General features: G+C 48.6%; 11 non-coding genes across 11 annotated transcripts; all 11 read right to left on the reverse strand.

Moving 5' to 3' along the window:
* Positions 1–2,556: 2,556 nt before the first annotated feature.
* TRNAL-CAA (transfer RNA leucine (anticodon CAA)) lies at positions 2,557–2,668 on the reverse strand. The gene is made up of 2 exons: positions 2,631–2,668; positions 2,557–2,602 (listed from the first exon to the last, which is right to left on the reverse strand). It is a non-coding gene; the product is annotated as a tRNA-Leu (tRNA).
* Positions 2,669–3,436: 768 nt separating this feature from the next.
* Positions 3,437–3,508, reverse strand: TRNAP-AGG (transfer RNA proline (anticodon AGG)). The gene has a single exon. It is a non-coding gene; the product is annotated as a tRNA-Pro (tRNA).
* A 2,622-nt stretch (positions 3,509–6,130) lies between these two features.
* On the reverse strand, positions 6,131–6,242 carry TRNAL-CAA (transfer RNA leucine (anticodon CAA)). Its single transcript has 2 exons — positions 6,205–6,242; positions 6,131–6,176 (listed from the first exon to the last, which is right to left on the reverse strand). It is a non-coding gene; the product is annotated as a tRNA-Leu (tRNA).
* Positions 6,243–7,010: 768 nt separating this feature from the next.
* Positions 7,011–7,082, reverse strand: TRNAP-AGG (transfer RNA proline (anticodon AGG)). The gene has a single exon. It is a non-coding gene; the product is annotated as a tRNA-Pro (tRNA).
* Positions 7,083–10,585: 3,503 nt separating this feature from the next.
* TRNAP-AGG (transfer RNA proline (anticodon AGG)) lies at positions 10,586–10,657 on the reverse strand. The gene has a single exon. It is a non-coding gene; the product is annotated as a tRNA-Pro (tRNA).
* Positions 10,658–13,288: 2,631 nt separating this feature from the next.
* On the reverse strand, positions 13,289–13,400 carry TRNAL-CAA (transfer RNA leucine (anticodon CAA)). The gene is made up of 2 exons: positions 13,363–13,400; positions 13,289–13,334 (listed from the first exon to the last, which is right to left on the reverse strand). It is a non-coding gene; the product is annotated as a tRNA-Leu (tRNA).
* Positions 13,401–14,168: 768 nt separating this feature from the next.
* TRNAP-AGG (transfer RNA proline (anticodon AGG)) lies at positions 14,169–14,240 on the reverse strand. The gene has a single exon. It is a non-coding gene; the product is annotated as a tRNA-Pro (tRNA).
* A 2,631-nt stretch (positions 14,241–16,871) lies between these two features.
* Positions 16,872–16,983, reverse strand: TRNAL-CAA (transfer RNA leucine (anticodon CAA)). Its single transcript has 2 exons — positions 16,946–16,983; positions 16,872–16,917 (listed from the first exon to the last, which is right to left on the reverse strand). It is a non-coding gene; the product is annotated as a tRNA-Leu (tRNA).
* Positions 16,984–17,751: 768 nt separating this feature from the next.
* Positions 17,752–17,823, reverse strand: TRNAP-AGG (transfer RNA proline (anticodon AGG)). Its single transcript has one exon. It is a non-coding gene; the product is annotated as a tRNA-Pro (tRNA).
* Positions 17,824–20,445: 2,622 nt separating this feature from the next.
* Positions 20,446–20,557, reverse strand: TRNAL-CAA (transfer RNA leucine (anticodon CAA)). Its single transcript has 2 exons — positions 20,520–20,557; positions 20,446–20,491 (listed from the first exon to the last, which is right to left on the reverse strand). It is a non-coding gene; the product is annotated as a tRNA-Leu (tRNA).
* A 768-nt stretch (positions 20,558–21,325) lies between these two features.
* TRNAP-AGG (transfer RNA proline (anticodon AGG)) lies at positions 21,326–21,397 on the reverse strand. Its single transcript has one exon. It is a non-coding gene; the product is annotated as a tRNA-Pro (tRNA).
* Between the last annotated feature and the right edge of the window lie 171 nt (positions 21,398–21,568).

Here is a 21,568-nt window from a genome sequence, read left to right on the forward strand (position 1 = left end):
AAGAAACTGCACATGGTGCTCTCTTTTGCAGTACGACTAGAGTCATTTGCATGGTCTTCATCGAACATGACACAAAAAGCCTCTATCCTTTAGACATTTTGGCCCAGATTTACAAGAAAATGACTAAGCGCGACGCTGTGCCAAATTTGCAAGCCCCACGTGCCGTCATTTTCAAAATGCAGGAAAGCGCCGTATTTAGTAGAATACAGCGCACCCCTGTGCTTCCCCCTGCGCCAGCTCTAAATTAGCTGCTGAGCGCCAACGCAGCCGTTCTTGCACCATGGTACAAGGATGACTGCGTTGAGGGGGAAATTGTTTTTGTGCAGGAAGGGACACCTTCCTGCCCAAAAAAAAAATCTTCAATGGTGATTTGCTCTTACTTCTATGTGTGCTGCAGAATGCATCACACATAGCAAGAGCAAAAACAAGGAGAAATGAAAACATTTCTCCTCAGTGCGCCACTCTAACGACACCCCTGGGATGGCGTTGGATTTTGGCGCTGACGCAGATTTACGCCAACTCCTAAATCTGGAGCAGCATCAAAATGCTATGGTGTTGCTGTGGCACACTCCCAACAACACCCATTGCACGCCCCTTCCAGGGAACGCGCTGCGTGCTAAGGGGCCGTATTTACAAGGTGGTGTTAAGCCACAAAAAGTGGCTGAACGCCATCTTGTAAATACCGCGCAGTGCATAGTGCCACCGGGGCGTCACTAAAAGTGATGCTCCGGTGGCGATAGGGCCTTGTAAGTCTGGCACTTTATTTGCTCAAGGTGTGTGTTCTTGGTGAGGGCAGGAAAGCTATTTTCGCTCTCGTACCTTCCTTCCTTGGCTGGCTTGAATGCTGTAGGCTCAGGCTTCATTGCAAAGGTCAAACAGTGAGCAACTGACTGCCGTAAACTGGCGCAACTCCTCTTGGTGAGCTGTGACAGATGCCCCAGGAGCGTAGTACCTCACGATGGTGAGGGATAGACACAGTCTCTTTTATCTCAGCTTGCCTGTCAGGTGAGGCAGGAAATGCAAATACTGTGAAAAAGCCCAGCGACTCGAACCAGGGACCTTTCGCATGTGAGGTGCGCATGATAACCACTACACTACACAAGCAGACACACTTGCCGGCTTGCTTCATGTGGCTATGCATTGTACTGGAACCACCACACTATGGAAACAGACACACCTGCTTGCTTTATGTGGCTATGCATTGGACTGGGATGCAAGGATGAGGGCCAATGTTCATGACGCTCAAAGCTGAGCCTTCCGGAACACAATCTCTTCCCTTGGAAGAAAGGAACTGGGATCACTTTCATTCCAAGAGGTGATTTCAGAACTGGACCCGAAATTACCATGGAGAAGCACTGTGCATTTAATGTTCCTACGAGCACTGCTGCTCCAGCACAGAAAAGCAGTTGCAAAGAAATCTCGCATACCTTCATGATGCTGAACCGTCTCGACGCCAGTATAAAGCATGTATTGCATTGCAACATGACATCTTACAAGAGTGAAAAGCAGAAATACTCCTGTTTAAAACACAGACTGAACCTATAAAGGTAGGGGTTTGTCTGGGATTTGAACCGAGGTCCTCTCACACCCGAAGCGAGAATCATACCCCTATACCAACTAGACTGCCGCTGCATAGTCATTTGAAACATCTTCTGAAGCGTCTTTCAGAAAAGCAGGGCCATTTGGAGGCTCTCTCTCTCTAAGCGTGCCATAGCAATTGATGTTTTCTGTCAAGGATTTTTTGTTTGTCTCTAGCAAGGCAAGAGGTAGTCAAAATGCCCTGTGCCAGTGAGCTGAACTAGGGGACTGATGTGAAAAGCAGACCCTTTCTGGTAGTTGTAACCCGCTGCTAGTCATGGACCCTTGCACCTTAGATTTCCCAACCAGAAGCACTGAAGGGCCTGCTAGCTCTTGAGCCAGAGGAGCATGCCTCTTGGATTCAAGCACACTTGCTCGGTCAGCGCTCGATCAGGCTCGATCAGGCGAGATTTATATTAGTGGCTCATAGGCCTGAAACACTCACCTGGGAGACGCAGGGTGGCTGATTTCCCGGAATGGCCCTTGATGGGGAAATCACCTCCTTTCCCCCGCCTCATTTCAGAATTGTGTGCTAGTCGCAAGACAGTGTTCAGGGGTTCATGGGTACTGCCTACTCCCAGCTGCCTCTCTGTCTTCTTCATGTAAATTGCAAGTCACGAGGAGGCACCATTGCCAATATGCTCCGCCCACCTAACCAAGAAACCTAGTTTGAGCTTGTCTGCCTGTGTTGTTGCAGGGGCAGAGTCTTCTTTGCCCAAAAGGTGGCAGGAGAGCCTCACTTCAAACGATAGAATCAACTGCTTAAGTAGAAACCAGCATGGTAGTTACTGTCATAAAGTGCAGCTCTAACAGAAGGTGTGCCTGAGACGCCCCTTCCAGTAATACACAGAATTTTGATTGAGGGCCCAGCCGATGGGTTGGTGGATTTCTCCTCACATGCCACAGCAGCTTCCAAAGATAGTGGTGTGAGGAGCTGGCTCTGCAAGCAGAGCAAGATTTAAGGGAAGAAAATACACCTGTCAGAAGTGGGATTTGAACCCACGCCTCCATGAAGAGACCAGAAGGCTCAGCTTCACTGAAGATCAAGCTCTCTTGAGTCTGGCGCCTTAGACCACTCGGCCATCCTGACAGCCAAAACAGTGTGCAGGTCGGACTCTTCAGTCTGCACTTGTTGATTTTGCCGCTTGCAATGTTCCTATCAAAGTCACAGCTTTAAAGGCCCCACAATATAACATGGCCAAGAAAAAAAAAAAAAAACAGAACAAGAAACAATGCACATGCACGACCACCGAGGGATGCAGATAACTTTTTAGCGTCCTGCAATAGTAAAGCACGTTTTACACAGGTCACAAGTTTTTAAAGGTCATTTCTGTCTAAGTGTGCATTGAGAGAGACTGAGGTTTTAGGGAGCAAACACAAAAGCTGCTGCTGCCAAGTGTTTCTGCCCGGTCTCAAACCGGGGACTTTTCGCGTGTGAGGCGAACGTGATAACCACTACACTACAGAAACAAGCTTGCTGATTTGACTGAAGGAGCACAGTTCCCCTCATATGTTTGCACGATTTCCTCTATACTTTATCAGCAGTTGCTCGGAATGCGAGGGGTAAGTGTGAAAATTGCAGCGGTGTCGGCCAGCATGCATACACTCAGACGTCCTGAAAAATCCCATAGCTGCGGGCAGAGACAGACAAATATCTGATGCCTAAATGCCAGGAAGGAGAGCCTGTGAAATCATCACACAGGGCGCACTGAGAGCAAGCAGGAAGGAAGCCAAGGCATTGTAATCCATTTTTCGCCTGAGGCAAAAAATATGTTTTGCGCAACAATGCTTCGAGTAAAATGAGAAATGTTGAGGGGTTGTGTATTTTGAGCAGGATTTGATTGTTTTCCGCTAAAATGGGCTCGTCCGGGATTTGAACCCGGGACCTCTCGCACCCTAAGCGAGAATCATACCCCTAGACCAACGAGCCTGGGCACAGAAATGCAACGGCTCCGACCCTGCTCGGAGGATTGGTGACAGAGAGTGGGAGACTACATCCCAAAGCAAGAAACTGCACATGGTGCTCTCTTTTGCAGTACGACTAGAGTCATTTGCATGGTCTTCATCGAACATGACATAAAAAGCCTCTATCCTTTAGACATTTTGGCCCAGATTTACAAGAAAATGACTAAGCGCGACGCTGTGCCAAATTTGCAAGCCCCACGTGCCGTCATTTTCAAAATGCAGGAAAGCGCCGTATTTAGTAGAATACAGCGCACCCCTGTGCTTCCCCCTGCGCCAGCTCTAAATTAGCTGCTGAGCGCCAACGCAGCCGTTCTTGCACCATGGTACAAGGATGACTGCGTTGAGGGGGAAATTGTTTTTGTGCAGGAAGGGAAACCTTCCTGCCCCAAAAAAAAATCTTCAATGGTGATTTGCTCTTACTTCTATGTGTGCTGCAGAATGCATCACACATAGAAAGAGCAAAAACAAGGAGAAATGAAAACATTTCTCCTCAGTGCGCCACTCTAACGACACCCCTGGGATGGCGTTGGATTTTGGCGCTGACGCAGATTTACGCCAACTCCTAAATCTGGAGCAGCATCAAAATGCTATGGTGTTGCTGTGGCACACTCCCAACAACACCCATTGCACGCCCCTTCCAGGGAACGCGCTGTGTGCTAAGGGGCCGTATTTACAAGGTGGTGTTAAGCCACAAAAAGTGGCTGAACGCCATCTTGTAAATACCGCGCAGTGCATAGTGCCACCGGAGGCGTCACTAAAAGTGATGCTCCGGTGGCGATAGGGCCTTGTAAGTCTGGCACTTTATTTGCTCAAGGTGTGTGTTCTTGGTGAGGGCAGGAAAGCTATTTTCGCTCTCGTACCTTCCTTCCTTGGCTGGCTTGAATGCTGTAGGCTCAGGCTTCATTGCAAAGGTCAAACAGTGAGCAACTGACTGCCGTAAGCTGGCGCAACTCCTCTTGGTGAGCTGTGACAGATGCCCCAGGAGCGTAGTACCTCACGATGGTGAGGGATAGACACAGTCTCTTTTATCTCAGCTTGCCTGTCAGGTGAGGCAGGAAATGCAAATACTGTGAAAAAGCCCAGCGACTCGAACCAGGGACCTTTCGCATGTGAGGTGCGCATGATAACCACTACACTACACAAGCAGACACACTTGCCGGCTTGCTTCATGTGGCTATGCATTGTACTGGAACCACCACACTATGGAAACAGACACACCTGCTTGCTTTATGTGGCTATGCATTGGACTGGGATGCAAGGATGAGGGCCAATGTTCATGACGCTCAAAGCTGAGCCTTCCGGAACACAATCTCTTCCCTTGGAAGAAAGGAACTGGGATCACTTTCATTCCAAGAGGTGATTTCAGAACTGGACCCGAAATTACCATGGAGAAGCACTGTGCATTTAATGTTCCTACGAGCACTGCTGCTCCAGCACAGAAAAGCAGTTGCAAAGAAATCTCGCATACCTTCATGATGCTGAACCGTCTCGACGCCAGTATAAAGCATGTATTGCATTGCAACATGACATCTTACAAGAGTGAAAAGCAGAAATACTCCTGTTTAAAACACAGACTGAACCTCTAAAGGTAGGGGTTTGTCTGGGATTTGAACCGAGGTCCTCTCACACCCGAAGCGAGAATCATACCCCTATACCAACTAGACTGCCGCTGCATAGTCATTTGAAACATCTTCTGAAGCGTCTTTCAGAAAAGCAGGGCCATTTGGAGGCTCTCTCTCTCTAAGCGTGCCATAGCAATTGATGTTTTCTGTCAAGGATTTTTTGTTTGTCTCTAGCAAGGCAAGAGGTAGTCAAAATGCCCTGTGCCAGTGAGCTGAACTAGGGGACTGATGTGAAAAGCAGACCCTTTCTGGTAGTTGTAACCCGCTGCTAGTCATGGACCCTTGCACCTTAGATTTCCCAACCAGAAGCACTGAAGGGCCTGCTAGCTCTTGAGCCAGAGGAGCATGCCTCTTGGATTCAAGCACACTTGCTCGGTCAGCGCTCGATCAGGCGAGATTTATATTAGTGGCTCATAGGCCTGAAACACTCACCTGGGAGACGCAGGGTGGCTGATTTCCCGGAATGGCCCTTGATGGGGAAATCACCTCCTTTCCCCCGCCTCATTTCAGAATTGTGTGCTAGTCGCAAGACAGTGTTCAGGGGTTCATGGGTACTGCCTACTCCCAGCTGCCTCTCTGTCTTCTTCATGTAAATTGCAAGTCACGAGGAGGCACCATTGCCAATATGCTCCGCCCACCTAACCAAGAAACCTAGTTTGAGCTTGTCTGCCTGTGTTGTTGCAGGGGCAGAGTCTTCTTTGCCCAAAAGGTGGCAGGAGAGCCTCACTTCAAACGATAGAATCAACTGCTTAAGTAGAAACCAGCATGGTAGTTACTGTCATAAAGTGCAGCTCTAACAGAAGGTGTGCCTGAGACGCCCCTTCCAGTAATACACAGAATTTTGATTGAGGGCCCAGCCGATGGGTTGGTGGATTTCTCCTCACATGCCACAGCAGCTTCCAAAGATAGTGGTGTGAGGAGCTGGCTCTGCAAGCAGAGCAAGATTTAAGGGAAGAAAATACACCTGTCAGAAGTGGGATTTGAACCCACGCCTCCATGAAGAGACCAGAAGGCTCAGCTTCACTGAAGATCAAGCTCTCTTGAGTCTGGCGCCTTAGACCACTCGGCCATCCTGACAGCCAAAACAGTGTGCAGGTCGGACTCTTCAGTCTGCACTTGTTGATTTTGCCGCTTGCAATGTTCCTATCAAAGTCACAGCTTTAAAGGCCCCACAATATAACTTGGCCAAGAAAAAAAAAAAAAAACAGAACAAGAAACAATGCACATGCACGACCACCGAGGGATGCAGATAACTTTTTAGCGTCCTGCAATAGTAAAGCACGTTTTACACAGGTCACAAGTTTTTAAAGGTCATTTCTGTCTAAGTGTGCATTGAGAGAGACTGAGGTTTTAGGGAGCAAACACAAAAGCTGCTGCTGCCAAGTGTTTCTGCCCGGTCTCAAACCGGGGACTTTTCGCGTGTGAGGCGAACGTGATAACCACTACACTACAGAAACAAGCTTGCTGATTTGACTGAAGGAGCACAGTTCCCCTCATATGTTTGCACGATTTCCTCTATACTTTATCAGCAGTTGCTCGGAATGCGAGGGGTAAGTGTGAAAATTGCAGCGGTGTCGGCCAGCATGCATACACTCAGACGTCCTGAAAAATCCCATAGCTGCGGGCAGAGACAGACAAATATCTGATGCCTAAATGCCAGGAAGGAGAGCCTGTGAAATCATCACACAGGGCGCACTGAGAGCAAGCAGGAAGGAAGCCAAGGCATTGTAATCCATTTTTCGCCTGAGGCAAAAAATATGTTTTGCGCAACAATGCTTCGAGTAAAATGAGAAATGTTGAGGGGTTGTGTATTTTGAGCAGGATTTGATTGTTTTCCGCTAAAATGGGCTCGTCCGGGATTTGAACCCGGGACCTCTCGCACCCTAAGCGAGAATCATACCCCTAGACCAACGAGCCTGGGCACAGAAATGCAACGGCTCCGACCCTGCTCGGAGGATTGGTGACAGAGAGTGGGAGACTACATCCCAAAGCAAGAAACTGCACATGGTGCTCTCTTTTGCAGTACTACTAGAGTCATTTGCATGGTCTTCATCGAACATGACATAAAAAGCCTCTATCCTTTAGACATTTTGGCCCAGATTTACAAGAAAATGACTAAGCGCGACGCTGTGCCAAATTTGCAAGCCCCACGTGCCGTCATTTTCAAAATGCAGGAAAGCGCCGTATTTAGTAGAATACAGCGCACCCCTGTGCTTCCCCCTGCGCCAGCTCTAAATTAGCTGCTGAGCGCCAACGCAGCCGTTCTTGCACCATGGTACAAGGATGACTGCGTTGAGGGGGAAATTGTTTTTGTGCAGGAAGGGAAACCTTCCTGCCCCAAAAAAAAATCTTCAATGGTGATTTGCTCTTACTTCTATGTGTGCTGCAGAATGCATCACACATAGAAAGAGCAAAAACAAGGAGAAATGAAAACATTTCTCCTCAGTGCGCCACTCTAACGACACCCCTGGGATGGCGTTGGATTTTGGCGCTGACGCAGATTTACGCCAACTCCTAAATCTGGAGCAGCATCAAAATGCTATGGTGTTGCTGTGGCACACTCCCAACAACACCCATTGCACGCCCCTTCCAGGGAACGCGCTGTGTGCTAAGGGGCCGTATTTACAAGGTGGTGTTAAGCCACAAAAAGTGGCTGAACGCCATCTTGTAAATACCGCGCAGTGCATAGTGCCACCGGAGGCGTCACTAAAAGTGATGCTCCGGTGGCGATAGGGCCTTGTAAGTCTGGCACTTTATTTGCTCAAGGTGTGTGTTCTTGGTGAGGGCAGGAAAGCTATTTTCGCTCTCGTACCTTCCTTCCTTGGCTGGCTTGAATGCTGTAGGCTCAGGCTTCATTGCAAAGGTCAAACAGTGAGCAACTGACTGCCGTAAGCTGGCGCAACTCCTCTTGGTGAGCTGTGACAGATGCCCCAGGAGCGTAGTACCTCACGATGGTGAGGGATAGACACAGTCTCTTTTATCTCAGCTTGCCTGTCAGGTGAGACAGGAAATGCAAATACTGTGAAAAAGCCCAGCGACTCGAACCAGGGACCTTTCGCATGTGAGGTGCGCATGATAACCACTACACTACACAAGCAGACACACTTGCCGGCTTGCTTCATGTGGCTATGCATTGTACTGGAACCACCACACTATGGAAACAGACACACCTGCTTGCTTTATGTGGCTATGCATTGGACTGGGATGCAAGGATGAGGGCCAATGTTCATGACGCTCAAAGCTGAGCCTTCCGGAACACAATCTCTTCCCTTGGAAGAAAGGAACTGGGATCACTTTCATTCCAAGAGGTGATTTCAGAACTGGACCCGAAATTACCATGGAGAAGCACTGTGCATTTAATGTTCCTACGAGCACTGCTGCTCCAGCACAGAAAAGCAGTTGCAAAGAAATCTCGCATACCTTCATGATGCTGAACCGTCTCGACGCCAGTATAAAGCATGTATTGCATTGCAACATGACATCTTACAAGAGTGAAAAGCAGAAATACTCCTGTTTAAAACACAGACTGAACCTATAAAGGTAGGGGTTTGTCTGGGATTTGAACCGAGGTCCTCTCACACCCGAAGCGAGAATCATACCCCTATACCAACTAGACTGCCGCTGCATAGTCATTTGAAACATCTTCTGAAGCGTCTTTCAGAAAAGCAGGGCCATTTGGAGGCTCTCTCTCTCTAAGCGTGCCATAGCAATTGATGTTTTCTGTCAAGGATTTTTTGTTTGTCTCTAGCAAGGCAAGAGGTAGTCAAAATGCCCTGTGCCAGTGAGCTGAACTAGGGGACTGATGTGAAAAGCAGACCCTTTCTGCTAGTTGTAACCCGCTGCTAGTCATGGACCCTTGCACCTTAGATTTCCCAACCAGAAGCACTGAAGGGCCTGCTAGCTCTTGAGCCAGAGGAGCATGCCTCTTGGATTCAAGCACACTTGCTCGGTCAGCGCTCGATCAGGCGAGATTTATATTAGTGGCTCATAGGCCTGAAACACTCACCTGGGAGACGCAGGGTGGCTGATTTCCCGGAATGGCCCTTGATGGGGAAATCACCTCCTTTCCCCCGCCTCATTTCAGAATTGTGTGCTAGTCGCAAGACAGTGTTCAGGGGTTCATGGGTACTGCCTACTCCCAGCTGCCTCTCTGTCTTCTTCATGTAAATTGCAAGTCACGAGGAGGCACCATTGCCAATATGCTCCGCCCACCTAACCAAGAAACCTAGTTTGAGCTTGTCTGCCTGTGTTGTTGCAGGGGCAGAGTCTTCTTTGCCCAAAAGGTGGCAGGAGAGCCTCACTTCAAACGATAGAATCAACTGCTTAAGTAGAAACCAGCATGGTAGTTACTGTCATAAAGTGCAGCTCTAACAGAAGGTGTGCCTGAGACGCCCCTTCCAGTAATACACAGAATTTTGATTGAGGGCCCAGCCGATGGGTTGGTGGATTTCTCCTCACATGCCACAGCAGCTTCCAAAGATAGTGGTGTGAGGAGCTGGCTCTGCAAGCAGAGCAAGATTTAAGGGAAGAAAATACACCTGTCAGAAGTGGGATTTGAACCCACGCCTCCATGAAGAGACCAGAAGGCTCAGCTTCACTGAAGATCAAGCTCTCTTGAGTCTGGCGCATTAGACCACTCGGCCATCCTGACAGCCAAAACAGTGTGCAGGTCGGACTCTTCAGTCTGCACTTGTTGATTTTGCCGCTTGCAATGTTCCTATCAAAGTCACAGCTTTAAAGGCCCCACAATATAACATGGCCAAGAAAAAAAAAAAAAAAACAGAACAAGAAACAATGCACATGCACGACCACCGAGGGATGCAGATAACTTTTTAGCGTCCTGCAATAGTAAAGCACGTTTTACACAGGTCACAAGTTTTTAAAGGTCATTTCTGTCTAAGTGTGCATTGAGAGAGACTGAGGTTTTAGGGAGCAAACACAAAAGCTGCTGCTGCCAAGTGTTTCTGCCCGGTCTCAAACCGGGGACTTTTCGCGTGTGAGGCGAACATGATAACCACTACACTACAGAAACAAGCTTGCTGATTTGACTGAAGGAGCACAGTTCCCCTCATATGTTTGCACGATTTCCTCTATACTTTATCAGCAGTTGCTCGGAATGCGAGGGGTAAGTGTGAAAATTGCAGCGGTGTCGGCCAGCATGCATACACTCAGACGTCCTGAAAAATCCCATAGCTGCGGGCAGAGACAGACAAATATCTGATGCCTAAATGCCAGGAAGGAGAGCCTGTGAAATCATCACACAGGGCGCACTGAGAGCAAGCAGGAAGGAAGCCAAGGCATTGTAATCCATTTTTCGCCTGAGGCAAAAAATATGTTTTGCGCAACAATGCTTCGAGTAAAATGAGAAATGTTGAGGGGTTGTGTATTTTGAGCAGGATTTGATTGTTTTCCGCTAAAATGGGCTCGTCCGGGATTTGAACCCGGGACCTCTCGCACCCTAAGCGAGAATCATACCCCTAGACCAACGAGCCTGGGCACAGAAATGCAACGGCTCCGACCCTGCTCGGAGGATTGGTGACAGAGAGTGGGAGACTACATCCCAAAGCAAGAAACTGCACATGGTGCTCTCTTTTGCAGTACGACTAGAGTCATTTGCATGGTCTTCATCGAACATGACATAAAAAGCCTCTATCCTTTAGACATTTTGGCCCAGATTTACAAGAAAATGACTAAGCGCGACGCTGTGCCAAATTTGCAAGCCCCACGTGCCGTCATTTTCAAAATGCAGGAAAGCGCCGTATTTAGTAGAATACAGCGCACCCCTGTGCTTCCCCCTGCGCCAGCTCTAAATTAGCTGCTGAGCGCCAACGCAGCCGTTCTTGCACCATGGTACAAGGATGACTGCGTTGAGGGGGAAATTGTTTTTGTGCAGGAAGGGACACCTTCCTGCCCAAAAAAAAAATCTTCAATGGTGATTTGCTCTTACTTCTATGTGTGCTGCAGAATGCATCACACATAGCAAGAGCAAAAACAAGGAGAAATGAAAACATTTCTCCTCAGTGCGCCACTCTAACGACACCCCTGGGATGGCGTTGGATTTTGGCGCTGACGCAGATTTACGCCAACTCCTAAATCTGGAGCAGCATCAAAATGCTATGGTGTTGCTGTGGCACACTCCCAACAACACCCATTGCACGCCCCTTCCAGGGAACGCGCTGCGTGCTAAGGGGCCGTATTTACAAGGTGGTGTTAAGCCACAAAAAGTGGCTGAACGCCATCTTGTAAATACCGCGCAGTGCATAGTGCCACCGGGGCGTCACTAAAAGTGATGCTCCGGTGGCGATAGGGCCTTGTAAGTCTGGCACTTTATTTGCTCAAGGTGTGTGTTCTTGGTGAGGGCAGGAAAGCTATTTTCGCTCTCGTACCTTCCTTCCTTGGCTGGCTTGAATGCTGTAGGCTCAGGCTTCATTGCAAAGGTCAAACAGTGAGCAACTGACTGCCGTAAACTGGCGCAACTCCTCTTGGTGAGCTGTGACAGATGCCCCAGGAGCGTAGTACCTCACGATGGTGAGGGATAGACACAGTCTCTTTTATCTCAGCTTGCCTGTCAGGTGAGGCAGGAAATGCAAATACTGTGAAAAAGCCCAGCGACTCGAACCAGGGACCTTTCGCATGTGAGGTGCGCATGATAACCACTACACTACACAAGCAGACACACTTGCCGGCTTGCTTCATGTGGCTATGCATTGTACTGGAACCACCACACTATGGAAACAGACACACCTGCTTGCTTTATGTGGCTATGCATTGGACTGGGATGCAAGGATGAGGGCCAATGTTCATGACACTCAAAGCTGAGCCTTCCGGAACACAATCTCTTCCCTTGGAAGAAAGGAACTGGGATCACTTTCATTCCAAGAGGTGATTTCAGAACTGGACCCGAAATTACCATGGAGAAGCACTGTGCATTTAATGTTCCTACGAGCACTGCTGCTCCAGCACAGAAAAGCAGTTGCAAAGAAATCTCGCATACCTTCATGATGCTGAACCGTCTCGACGCCAGTATAAAGCATGTATTGCATTACAACATGACATCTTACAAGAGTGAAAAGCAGAAATACTCCTGTTTAAAACACAGACTGAACCTCTAAAGGTAGGGGTTTGTCTGGGATTTGAACCGAGGTCCTCTCACACCCGAAGCGAGAATCATACCCCTATACCAACTAGACTGCCGCTGCATAGTCATTTGAAACATCTTCTGAAGCGTCTTTCAGAAAAGCAGGGCCATTTGGAGGCTCTCTCTCTCTAAGCGTGCCATAGCAATTGATGTTTTCTGTCAAGGATTTTTTGTTTGTCTCTAGCAAGGCAAGAGGTAGTCAAAATGCCCTGTGCCAGTGAGCTGAACTAGGGGACTGATGTGAAAAGCAGACCCTTTCTGGTAGTTGTAACCCGCTGCTAGTCATGGACCCTTGCACCTTAGATTTCCCAACCAGAAGCACTGAAGGGCCTGCTAGCTCTTGAGCCAGAGGAGCATGCCTCTTGGATTCAAGCACACTTGCTCGGTCAGCGCTCGATCAGGCTCGATCAGGCGAGATTTATATTAGTGGCTCATAGGCCTGAAACACTCACCTGGGAGACGCAGGGTGGCTGATTTCCCGGAATGGCCCTTGATGGGGAAATCACCTCCTTTCCCCCGCCTCATTTCAGAATTGTGTGCTAGTCGCAAGACAGTGTTCAGGGGTTCATGGGTACTGCCTACTCCCAGCTGCCTCTCTGTCTTCTTCATGTAAATTGCAAGTCACGAGGAGGCACCATTGCCAATATGCTCCGCCCACCTAACCAAGAAACCTAGTTTGAGCTTGTCTGCCTGTGTTGTTGCAGGGGCAGAGTCTTCTTTGCCCAAAAGGTGGCAGGAGAGCCTCACTTCAAACGATAGAATCAACTGCTTAAGTAGAAACCAGCATGGTAGTTACTGTCATAAAGTGCAGCTCTAACAGAAGGTGTGCCTGAGACGCCCCTTCCAGTAATACACAGAATTTTGATTGAGGGCCCAGCCGATGGGTTGGTGGATTTCTCCTCACATGCCACAGCAGCTTCCAAAGATAGTGGTGTGAGGAGCTGGCTCTGCAAGCAGAGCAAGATTTAAGGGAAGAAAATACACCTGTCAGAAGTGGGATTTGAACCCACGCCTCCATGAAGAGACCAGAAGGCTCAGCTTCACTGAAGATCAAGCTCTCTTGAGTCTGGCGCCTTAGACCACTCGGCCATCCTGACAGCCAAAACAGTGTGCAGGTCGGACTCTTCAGTCTGCACTTGTTGATTTTGCCGCTTGCAATGTTCCTATCAAAGTCACAGCTTTAAAGGCCCCACAATATAACATGGCCAAGAAAAAAAAAAAAAAACAGAACAAGAAACAATGCACATGCACGACCACCGAGGGATGCAGATAACTTTTTAGCGTCCTGCAATAGTAAAGCACGTTTTACACAGGTCACAAGTTTTTAAAGGTCATTTCTGTCTAAGTGTGCATTGAGAGAGACTGAGGTTTTAGGGAGCAAACAAAAAAGCTGCTGCTGCCAAGTGTTTCTGCCCGGTCTCAAACCGGGGACTTTTCACGTGTGAGGCAAACGTGATAACCACTACACTACAGAAACAAGCTTGCTGATTTGACTGAAGGAGCACAGTTCCCCTCATATGTTTGCACGATTTCCTCTATACTTTATCAGCAGTTGCTCGGAATGCGAGGGGTAAGTGTGAAAATTGCAGCGGTGTCGGCCAGCATGCATACACTCAGACGTCCTGAAAAATCCCATAGCTGCGGGCAGAGACAGACAAATATCTGATGCCTAAATGCCAGGAAGGAGAGCCTGTGAAATCATCACACAGGGCGCACTGAGAGCAAGCAGGAAGGAAGCCAAGGCATTGTAATCCATTTTTCGCCTGAGGCAAAAAATATGTTTTGCGCAACAATGCTTCGAGTAAAATGAGAAATGTTGAGGGGTTGTGTATTTTGAGCAGGATTTGATTGTTTTCCGCTAAAATGGGCTCGTCCGGGATTTGAACCCGGGACCTCTCGCACCCTAAGCGAGAATCATACCCCTAGACCAACGAGCCTGGGCACAGAAATGCAACGGCTCCGACCCTGCTCGGAGGATTGGTGACAGAGAGTGGGAGACTACATCCCAAAGCAAGAAACTGCACATGGTGCTCTCTTTTGCAGTACGACTAGAGTCATTTGCATGGTCTTCATCGAACATGACACAAAAAGCCTCTATCCTTTAGACATTTTGGCCCAGATTTACAAGAAAATGACTAAGCGCGACGCTGTGCCAAATTTGCAAGCCCCACGTGCCGTCATTTTCAAAATGCAGGAAAGCGCCGTATTTAGTAGAATACAGCGCACCCCTGTGCTTCCCCCTGCGCCAGCTCTAAATTAGCTGCTGAGCGCCAACGCAGCCGTTCTTGCACCATGGTACAAGGATGACTGCGTTGAGGGGGAAATTGTTTTTGTGCAGGAAGGGACACCTTCCTGCCCAAAAAAAAAATCTTCAATGGTGATTTGCTCTTACTTCTATGTGTGCTGCAGAATGCATCACACATAGCAAGAGCAAAAACAAGGAGAAATGAAAACATTTCTCCTCAGTGCGCCACTCTAACGACACCCCTGGGATGGCGTTGGATTTTGGCGCTGACGCAGATTTACGCCAACTCCTAAATCTGGAGCAGCATCAAAATGCTATGGTGTTGCTGTGGCACACTCCCAACAACACCCATTGCACGCCCCTTCCAGGGAACGCGCTGCGTGCTAAGGGGCCGTATTTACAAGGTGGTGTTAAGCCACAAAAAGTGGCTGAACGCCATCTTGTAAATACCGCGCAGTGCATAGTGCCACCGGGGCGTCACTAAAAGTGATGCTCCGGTGGCGATAGGGCCTTGTAAGTCTGGCACTTTATTTGCTCAAGGTGTGTGTTCTTGGTGAGGGCAGGAAAGCTATTTTCGCTCTCGTACCTTCCTTCCTTGGCTGGCTTGAATGCTGTAGGCTCAGGCTTCATTGCAAAGGTCAAACAGTGAGCAACTGACTGCCGTAAACTGGCGCAACTCCTCTTGGTGAGCTGTGACAGATGCCCCAGGAGCGTAGTACCTCACGATGGTGAGGGATAGACACAGTCTCTTTTATCTCAGCTTGCCTGTCAGGTGAGGCAGGAAATGCAAATACTGTGAAAAAGCCCAGCGACTCGAACCAGGGACCTTTCGCATGTGAGGTGCGCATGATAACCACTACACTACACAAGCAGACACACTTGCCGGCTTGCTTCATGTGGCTATGCATTGTACTGGAACCACCACACTATGGAAACAGACACACCTGCTTGCTTTATGTGGCTATGCATTGGACTGGGATGCAAGGATGAGGGCCAATGTTCATGACGCTCAAAGCTGAGCCTTCCGGAACACAATCTCTTCCCTTGGAAGAAAGGAACTGGGATCACTTTCATTCCAAGAGGTGATTTCAGAACTGGACCCGAAATTACCATGGAGAAGCACTGTGCATTTAATGTTCCTACGAGCACTGCTGCTCCAGCACAGAAAAGCAGTTGCAAAGAAATCTCGCATACCTTCATGATGCTGAACCGTCTCGACGCCAGTATAAAGCATGTATTGCATTGCAACATGACATCTTACAAGAGTGAAAAGCAGAAATACTCCTGTTTAAAACACAGACTGAACCTCTAAAGGTAGGGGTTTGTCTGGGATTTGAACCGAGGTCCTCTCACACCCGAAGCGAGAATCATACCCCTATACCAACTAGACTGCCGCTGCATAGTCATTTGAAACATCTTCTGAAGCGTCTTTCAGAAAAGCAGGGCCATTTGGAGGCTCTCTCTCTCTAAGCGTGCCATAGCAATTGATGTTTTCTGTCAAGGATTTTTTGTTTGTCTCTAGCAAGGCAAGAGGTAGTCAAAATGCCCTGTGCCAGTGAGCTGAACTAGGGGACTGATGTGAAAAGCAGACCCTTTCTGGTAGTTGTAACCCGCTGCTAGTCATGGACCCTTGCACCTTAGATTTCCCAACCAGAAGCACTGAAGGGCCTGCTAGCTCTTGAGCCAGAGGAGCATGCCTCTTGGATTCAAGCACACTTGCTCGGTCAGCGCTCGATCAGGCTCGATCAGGCGAGATTTATATTAGTGGCTCATAGGCCTGAAACACTCACCTGGGAGACGCAGGGTGGCTGATTTCCCGGAATGGCCCTTGATGGGGAAATCACCTCCTTTCCCCCGCCTCATTTCAGAATTGTGTGCTAGTCGCAAGACAGTGTTCAGGGGTTCATGGGTACTGCCTACTCCCAGCTGCCTCTCTGTCTTCTTCATGTAAATTGCAAGTCACGAGGAGGCACCATTGCCAATATGCTCCGCCCACCTAACCAAGAAACCTAGTTTGAGCTTGTCTGCCTGTGTTGTTGCAGGGGCAGAGTCTTCTTTGCCCAAAAGGTGGCAGGAGAGCCTCACTTCAAACGATAGAATCAACTGCTTAAGTAGAAACCAGCATGGTAGTTACTGTCATAAAGTGCAGCTCTAACAGAAGGTGTGCCTGAGACGCCCCTTCCAGTAATACACAGAATTTTGATTGAGGGCCCAGCCGATGGGTTGGTGGATTTCTCCTCACATGCCACAGCAGCTTCCAAAGATAGTGGTGTGAGGAGCTGGCTCTGCAAGCAGAGCAAGATTTAAGGGAAGAAAATACACCTGTCAGAAGTGGGATTTGAACCCACGCCTCCATGAAGAGACCAGAAGGCTCAGCTTCACTGAAGATCAAGCTCTCTTGAGTCTGGCGCCTTAGACCACTCGGCCATCCTGACAGCCAAAACAGTGTGCAGGTCGGACTCTTCAGTCTGCACTTGTTGATTTTGCCGCTTGCAATGTTCCTATCAAAGTCACAGCTTTAAAGGCCCCACAATATAACATGGCCAAGAAAAAAAAAAAAAAACAGAACAAGAAACAATGCACATGCACGACCACCGAGGGATGCAGATAACTTTTTAGCGTCCTGCAATAGTAAAGCACGTTTTACACAGGTCACAAGTTTTTAAAGGTCATTTCTGTCTAAGTGTGCATTGAGAGAGACTGAGGTTTTAGGGAGCAAACACAAAAGCTGCTGCTGCCAAGTGTTTCTGCCCGGTCTCAAACCGGGGACTTTTCGCGTGTGAGGCGAACGTGATAACCACTACACTACAGAAACAAGCTTGCTGATTTGACTGAAGGAGCACAGTTCCCCTCATATGTTTGCACGATTTCCTCTATACTTTATCAGCAGTTGCTCGGAATGCGAGGGGTAAGTGTGAAAATTGCAGCGGTGTCGGCCAGCATGCATACACTCAGACGTCCTGAAAAATCCCATAGCTGCGGGCAGAGACAGACAAATATCTGATGCCTAAATGCCAGGAAGGAGAGCCTGTGAAATCATCACACAGGGCGCACTGAGAGCAAGCAGGAAGGAAGCCAAGGCATTGTAATCCATTTTTCGCCTGAGGCAAAAAATATGTTTTGCGCAACAATGCTTCGAGTAAAATGAGAAATGTTGAGGGGTTGTGTATTTTGAGCAGGATTTGATTGTTTTCCGCTAAAATGGGCTCGTCCGGGATTTGAACCCGGGACCTCTCGCACCCTAAGCGAGAATCATACCCCTAGACCAACGAGCCTGGGCACAGAAATGCAACGGCTCCGACCCTGCTCGGAGGATTGGTGACAGAGAGTGGGAGACTACATCCCAAAGCAAGAAACTGCACATGGTGCTCTCTTTTGCAGTACGACTAGAGTCATTTGCATGGTCTTCATCGAACATGACATAAAAAGCCTCTATCCTTTAGACATTTTGGCCCAGATTTACAAGAAAATGACTAAGCGCGACGCTGTGCCAAATTTGCAAGCCCCACGTGCCGTCATTTTCAAAATGCAGGAAAGCGCCGTATTTAGTAGAATACAGCGCACCCCTGTGCTTCCCCCTGCGCCAGCTCTAAATTAGCTGCTGAGCGCCAACGCAGCCGTTCTTGCACCATGGTACAAGGATGACTGCGTTGAGGGGGAAATTGTTTTTGTGCAGGAAGGGAAACCTTCCTGCCCCAAAAAAAAATCTTCAATGGTGATTTGCTCTTACTTCTATGTGTGCTGCAGAATGCATCACACATAGAAAGAGCAAAAACAAGGAGAAATGAAAACATTTCTCCTCAGTGCGCCACTCTAACGACACCCCTGGGATGGCGTTGGATTTTGGCGCTGACGCAGATTTACGCCAACTCCTAAATCTGGAGCAGCATCAAAATGCTATGGTGTTGCTGTGGCACACTCCCAACAACACCCATTGCACGCCCCTTCCAGGGAACGCGCTGTGTGCTAAGGGGCCGTATTTACAAGGTGGTGTTAAGCCACAAAAAGTGGCTGAACGCCATCTTGTAAATACCGCGCAGTGCATAGTGCCACCGGAGGCGTCACTAAAAGTGATGCTCCGGTGGCGATAGGGCCTTGTAAGTCTGGCACTTTATTTGCTCAAGGTGTGTGTTCTTGGTGAGGGCAGGAAAGCTATTTTCGCTCTCGTACCTTCCTTCCTTGGCTGGCTTGAATGCTGTAGGCTCAGGCTTCATTGCAAAGGTCAAACAGTGAGCAACTGACTGCCGTAAGCTGGCGCAACTCCTCTTGGTGAGCTGTGACAGATGCCCCAGGAGCGTAGTACCTCACGATGGTGAGGGATAGACACAGTCTCTTTTATCTCAGCTTGCCTGTCAGGTGAGGCAGGAAATGCAAATACTGTGAAAAAGCCCAGCGACTCGAACCAGGGACCTTTCGCATGTGAGGTGCGCATGATAACCACTACACTACACAAGCAGACACACTTGCCGGCTTGCTTCATGTGGCTATGCATTGTACTGGAACCACCACACTATGGAAACAGACACACCTGCTTGCTTTATGTGGCTATGCATTGGACTGGGATGCAAGGATGAGGGCCAATGTTCATGACGCTCAAAGCTGAGCCTTCCGGAACACAATCTCTTCCCTTGGAAGAAAGGAACTGGGATCACTTTCATTCCAAGAGGTGATTTCAGAACTGGACCCGAAATTACCATGGAGAAGCACTGTGCATTTAATGTTCCTACGAGCACTGCTGCTCCAGCACAGAAAAGCAGTTGCAAAGAAATCTCGCATACCTTCATGATGCTGAACCGTCTCGACGCCAGTATAAAGCATGTATTGCATTGCAACATGACATCTTACAAGAGTGAAAAGCAGAAATACTCCTGTTTAAAACACAGACTGAACCTCTAAAGGTAGGGGTTTGTCTGGGATTTGAACCGAGGTCCTCTCACACCCGAAGCGAGAATCATACCCCTATACCAACTAGACTGCCGCTGCATAGTCATTTGAAACATCTTCTGAAGCGTCTTTCAGAAAAGCAGGGCCATTTGGAGGCTCTCTCTCTCTAAGCGTGCCATAGCAATTGATGTTTTCTGTCAAGGATTTTTTGTTTGTCTCTAGCAAGGCAAGAGGTAGTCAAAATGCCCTGTGCCAGTGAGCTGAACTAGGGGACTGATGTGAAAAGCAGACCCTTTCTGGTAGTTGTAACCCGCTGCTAGTCATGGACCCTTGCACCTTAGATTTCCCAACCAGAAGCACTGAAGGGCCTGCTAGCTCTTGAGCCAGAGGAGCATGCCTCTTGGATTCAAGCACACTTGCTCGGTCAGCGCTCGATCAGGCGAGATTTATATTAGTGGCTCATAGGCCTGAAACACTCACCTGGGAGACGCAGGGTGGCTGATTTCCCGGAATGGCCCTTGATGGGGAAATCACCTCCTTTCCCCCGCCTCATTTCAGAATTGTGTGCTAGTCGCAAGACAGTGTTCAGGGGTTCATGGGTACTGCCTACTCCCAGCTGCCTCTCTGTCTTCTTCATGTAAATTGCAAGTCACGAGGAGGCACCATTGCCAATATGCTCCGCCCACCTAACCAAGAAACCTAGTTTGAGCTTGTCTGCCTGTGTTGTTGCAGGGGCAGAGTCTTCTTTGCCCAAAAGGTGGCAGGAGAGCCTCACTTCAAACGATAGAATCAACTGCTTAAGTAGAAACCAGCATGGTAGTTACTGTCATAAAGTGCAGCTCTAACAGAAGGTGTGCCTGAGACGCCCCTTCCAGTAATACACAGAATTTTGATTGAGGGCCCAGCCGATGGGTTGGTGGATTTCTCCTCACATGCCACAGCAGCTTCCAAAGATAGTGGTGTGAGGAGCTGGCTCTGCAAGCAGAGCAAGATTTAAGGGAAGAAAATACACCTGTCAGAAGTGGGATTTGAACCCACGCCTCCATGAAGAGACCAGAAGGCTCAGCTTCACTGAAGATCAAGCTCTCTTGAGTCTGGCGCCTTAGACCACTCGGCCATCCTGACAGCCAAAACAGTGTGCAGGTCGGACTCTTCAGTCTGCACTTGTTGATTTTGCCGCTTGCAATGTTCCTATCAAAGTCACAGCTTTAAAGGCCCCACAATATAACATGGCCAAGAAAAAAAAAAAAAAACAGAACAAGAAACAATGCACATGCACGACCACCGAGGGATGCAGATAACTTTTTAGCGTCCTGCAATAGTAAAGCACGTTTTACACAGGTCACAAGTTTTTAAAGGTCATTTCTGTCTAAGTGTGCATTGAGAGAGACTGAGGTTTTAGGGAGCAAACACAAAAGCTGCTGCTGCCAAGTGTTTCTGCCCGGTCTCAAACCGGGGACTTTTCGCGTGTGAGGCGAACGTGATAACCACTACACTACAGAAACAAGCTTGCTGATTTGACTGAAGGAGCACAGTTCCCCTCATATGTTTGCACGATTTCCTCTATACTTTATCAGCAGTTGCTCGGAATGCGAGGGGTAAGTGTGAAAATTGCAGCGGTGTCGGCCAGCATGCATACACTCAGACGTCCTGAAAAATCCCATAGCTGCGGGCAGAGACAGACAAATATCTGATGCCTAAATGCCAGGAAGGAGAGCCTGTGAAATCATCACACAGGGCGCACTGAGAGCAAGCAGGAAGGAAGCCAAGGCATTGTAATCCATTTTTCGCCTGAGGCAAAAAATATGTTTTGCGCAACAATGCTTCGAGTAAAATGAGAAATGTTGAGGGGTTGTGTATTTTGAGCAGGATTTGATTGTTTTCCGCTAAAATGGGCTCGTCCGGGATTTGAACCCGGGACCTCTCGCACCCTAAGCGAGAATCATACCCCTAGACCAACGAGCCTGGGCACAGAAATGCAACGGCTCCGACCCTGCTCGGAGGATTGGTGACAGAGAGTGGGAGACTACATCCCAAAGCAAGAAACTGCACATGGTGCTCTCTTTTGCAGTACGACTAGAGTCATTTGCATGGTCTTCATCGAACATGACATAAAAAGCCTCTATCCTTTAGACA

This window comes from Pleurodeles waltl, unplaced genomic scaffold (assembly GCF_031143425.1).
Source record: "Pleurodeles waltl isolate 20211129_DDA unplaced genomic scaffold, aPleWal1.hap1.20221129 scaffold_72, whole genome shotgun sequence".
NCBI lineage: Eukaryota > Metazoa > Chordata > Amphibia > Caudata > Salamandridae > Pleurodeles > Pleurodeles waltl.